Consider the following 4,594-nt stretch of genomic DNA (forward strand, 5'->3'; position numbering starts at 1 on the left):
TCCTGTCAAATAAGTTGGTTTGGTCATTTGAAATTTGCCATTCTTGCATTTTTCCTGAGGAGCACAAGATGAAAAGTTCTAACAATATGGCTGCCTTTTCAGCAAGATTTAATTTTTATGTTTGTGGAATTTCAAATGATTCCAAAACAAATTCACACAATTGTTAAAACGTGGGTTTAAAAAATAATCTTTGGATTATCCAATTATAATTTATTTTTGAAATAGAGAAATAAATTATTAAAAGTTCAAGACATTAAGTGATTTTAACCTCATGGTTTGCTGTCTGTGAATGCTTCAATCTAATTGGCTGCTTACCTGCTTGCTGATATCACTGTTGCTGGATGCAAAGAGGTCCTTTTTACATGGTACCAGAGTTGATCTGTCCTTGGGATAGGACAAAGCCATACCACAGAATATACCATCTCTTTATTGGTAGCTTTTTTTCAAGGTCAATAGTGAGTGCCCTTACTTTGTTACTGAACCCAAAATCTGGTCCATTTTTGCCATACCATTATCCTCTCACCAAAATCAACAACTTTGAGGCAGATTCTGGTCACCCAGATTACAGATTAACTAGATCAATTTCAAAACAAAACTGAATGAAGAAGAATACTTACTGCTCTGCAAGGAGATTTTAAGGAGACCAGGCCCATATTCTCATTGTTTCTCTTGCAGTATCAGGGAGGAGATTCTGAACTATGGAACACAGAATAAGGGACAAACCATTTAGAATCAAGATGAGGAGGGATTTATTCATTCAGAAGGTTTAGAACCTTTGAATTCTCTACTCCAGTTGACTATGTACTCTGATTTTGAGTAGGTCCATGACAAAGAACGATATGTTTCTAGATACTAATAACATCAAAGGACATATAGATAGCAGCAAACGATGATGTTGAGGTAGATGTTCAACCAGACTCTAGAACAGTGGAGCAGACTTGAAGAGCCAACTGGTCTTTGTGTATAATGAGCAGTTGATTATTTGTTAATATTTTGAGGTATCGGTGATCTCCAGCAATGGATCTAATTTAATTATTTTTTTTCTAAAAGCTATACAAGTTGAACAGTGCTGAATTTAACAGGGCCAACATGCTGATTGAAATGGGATACTGGGGGAAGCTCTAATTAGATAACCTCACTTTGTCCACGATTTTAAATTGTAACATTGTAACTATTGCTTGTTAAAGTCTGTATCCTACATTTCCACAATAATCTTATTTTAAGTGCATTGGAAATGTGGTCCTCTAGATATTTAATGTCAGTTCATTATCAGTGCTGTAGTTGTACTTGACCCTATTATAATTGGATTACAATATCTATTTAATAAATCTAGGCTGAAAATGAAAGAAATTACCACATATTCTACCAGCTTTGTGCTTCTGCAGATCGACCTGAGTTCAAGCACCTGAAATTAGGTAGGTATATTAATAGCTTTCTGTCTCAAAAAAATCTGTTACCTTAAGAGCTTTACTGGTCTGAATATTGTACTATTCTTGTGGGTAGCATCTCTCTCAGCCAGATGCTCTGGGTTTGAGGCCCACTCTAGGAATCAACGGCCAAGGAGCAGGAGAAAGTGAGGACAGCAGATGCTGGAGATCAGAGACTAAAAGTATGGTATTAGAAAAGCACAACAGGACAGACAGCATCCGGGGAGCAGGAGAGTCGACGTTTCGGGCATAAGCCCTTCATTAGGAATGATGAAGCTTATGCCCGGAACGTCGATTCTCCTGCTCCTTGGATGGTGCCTGACCTGCTGTGCTTTTCCAGCGCAACATTTTTTGACCCAACAGATTGAGCAACAACTTATAATTTATTTCAGAAAATGGCAGCCAGTAAGAGTGGGAATGAATTCTGGGCAGCTTTGTAATGGAAAGGAAATTGGAGCCTCTACTATCGCTATCTGTAAATCCAGGTTATAACAAGTATGTAAAAGTATACATGGCACCAACAAACCAGCCGTGAGGTATCAGTTGGCTGGATGAGCTATTGGATCAAATTGATGCTAACAGCACAAGTTCAGAAGAAGGGTTACTGGACCCAAAATATTTGACTCTGTTTTCTCTCCACAGATGTTGCTAGACCTGCTGAGTTTTTCCAGCAATTTCTGGATTTGTTTCTGATTTCCAGCATTCACAGTTCTTTCAGTTTTCTTGTCAATAGATTCAGGACTTGTGCCATTCCTTTACCCACGCTGGAGATCACAGTGCTGTGAATCAGATGCACCTATGAGGAGAGAATAAGACTGAGTCTGTATTTGCTTGTTTTTGACCAAGTGATTTTCAGTGCCATAAGCCTTTTTAATCAACAGCTGTCTTACTCAACGTTTGATTCAATATGTTAAAATATCCCCAGCTCCTGCAGAGAACTTCAGTTATGTGAACATGGGTGGGAATACTGTGATTGATGGTATTAACGACCAAACTGACTTCATTGAAACACAAAAAACATTTTCGCTATTGGGTAAGTAACCATATCTCAAATTTTCTCCAATGGCTGCGTTACTATCTGTATTCACGGCAGAGTTAGCTCAGTTGGCTGGATGGCTTGTTAGTGATGCAGAGTAATGCCAAGAATATGGGTTCAGTTCCTGCATCAGCTGAGGTTATCATGAAGGACTCAACTTCTCCTATCACCTGAGGTGTGATAACCCTCAGATTAAACCACTATCAGTCACCTCTCTCTAATGAGAGGACAGTCTTATGGTCCAATAGGGCCTCTTTGAACATACCCCATTCTAAAGAGAAAATAAGGGAATTAAAGATTAGCCCTACAATACTTCATAATTAATAACTAACAGTGGGATTAAAATTTAACTAATGAACTTTGAAATGTTTAAGCCTGAAGTTGATCCTTCCCATATGGAATATATCTACAATAGAATTTTCCTTGTTCCTTGTTAAAATGTATTTAGTGTGACATATACACTTCCCTTCACCTGACTTTTTTTGTTAAAAGACTTGTTCAAAAGATGTGTGTGCCTCTGGCTAAGCAAGCATTTATTGCCAATTCTTATTAGCCTGAGTGAGGATGGTGTGAGCTGCCTTCTTGGAATATTGCCGTCCATGTGGCGTAGTTATACCTACAGTGCTGTTAGGGAAGCAGTTCCAAGATTTTGACCCAGTGGCAGTAAAGGAACAACAAAGTAGTTCCGAGATAGGATGGTGTTTGACTTGGAGAGGAACTTCCCTGTGGTGGTGTCCCCGTACATCTATTGCTGTTGTTCTTCTGGGTGGTAGACATTTGTATCGCTTCAGCTTTCAACGGAGAGCTTCCTCTAAACTGTCTTTGGTGTGCTTATCTAAAAATGAAACCTATGTTGCAGGCTTGAACAAAGACTTTCAGATGGATATCTTCAAAGTGTTGGCAGGGATTCTGCACCTGGGAAATGTTGGAATAAAAGCTGTGGGTGATGACAAATCCTCAGTCAAAGTAAGATATGGCTCTCAAATCTTCAGTATTTGTTAGGTCTTGTAGTGCAACTCACGAACAGAATAAATACACAATGAAAGGCTGTAACTTCAAGTAAACAATGACACATCACTGAATTATATTTTCTGTGTTTTTGTTCATATCTGGAACTCCTACAGGTCAAAGTTGAGATATGTTCTATACCAAGAACTTTAACACCGTATTTGATTGTATTCAATCTGCTTCTATTGTTTTCTTTCTTCATTCCTGGGATGAGGGTGTTGCTGGCTAGACCAGCAATCACTGCCCCAGGGGGCAGTTAAGAGTCAACCACATTGCTGTGGGTCTGGAGTCATGTGTAAGCCAGATGAGGTAAGAACAGCCGTTTCCTTCCCTAAAGGACATTAGTGTACCAGATTGGTTTTTCCAGCCATATAACAATGGATTCATAGTCATCGGACTCTTAATTCCAGATTTTTATTGAATTAAAAATCCACAATCTGCCATGATAGGATTTGAACCTGGATCCACAGAACATTACCTGGGTCTCTGAATTAATTGTCCAGCGATAATACCACTAGGCCATCTCCTCCCCACAAAGAAACCCCATATAGCCTATCTGGATGGGTACATGATTAGCAAGGGTTTGGAGGGATATGGGCTGGATGCTGGCAAATGGGACTAGATTGGGTTGGGATATCTGGCCGGCATAGACAAGTTGGACCGAAGGGTTTGTTTCCGTGTTGTACATCTCTATGACTCTATGACTATAACACATGAGCAAAATAATCGATTGCAAAGGTAATACTAAAGAGATTTAGCAGAATGATACTGGAGGTGAGGGATTGAAATTATGTGGAGAAATTAAGGGCAGCACAGTGGTGAGCACTGCTGCTTCTCAGCGCCAGAGACCTGGGTTCAATTCTCGCTCTCAGGCAACTGTCTGTGTGGAGTTTGCACATTCTCCCTGTGTCTGCGTCGGTTTCCTCTGGGTGCTCCGGTTTCCTCCCACAGCCCAAAAATGTGCAGGTTAGGTGAATTGGCCATGCTAAATTGCCCATAGTGTTAGGTGAAGAATGGGCCTGGGTGGGTTGCTCTTTGGAGGGTCGGTGTGGACTTGTTGGGCCGAAGGGCCTGTTTCCACACTAAGTAATCTTTTAAAAAAAAAGAGCTTGATCCCAATTGA

The 4,594-nt window shown here is 40.0% G+C and overlaps 1 long non-coding RNA gene across 1 annotated transcript; it reads left to right on the forward strand.

Annotated features, from left to right (window-relative positions):
* Nucleotides 1-1,198: 1,198 nt before the first annotated feature.
* Nucleotides 1,199-3,423, forward strand: LOC122547688. Its single transcript, XR_006311064.1, has 3 exons — nt 1,199-1,415; nt 2,353-2,460; nt 3,323-3,423. It is a non-coding gene; the product is annotated as an uncharacterized LOC122547688 (long non-coding RNA).
* Nucleotides 3,424-4,594: the final 1,171 nt, after the last annotated feature.

Source organism: Chiloscyllium plagiosum, unplaced genomic scaffold (genome assembly GCF_004010195.1).
Source record: "Chiloscyllium plagiosum isolate BGI_BamShark_2017 unplaced genomic scaffold, ASM401019v2 scaf_2971, whole genome shotgun sequence".
NCBI lineage: Eukaryota > Metazoa > Chordata > Chondrichthyes > Orectolobiformes > Hemiscylliidae > Chiloscyllium > Chiloscyllium plagiosum.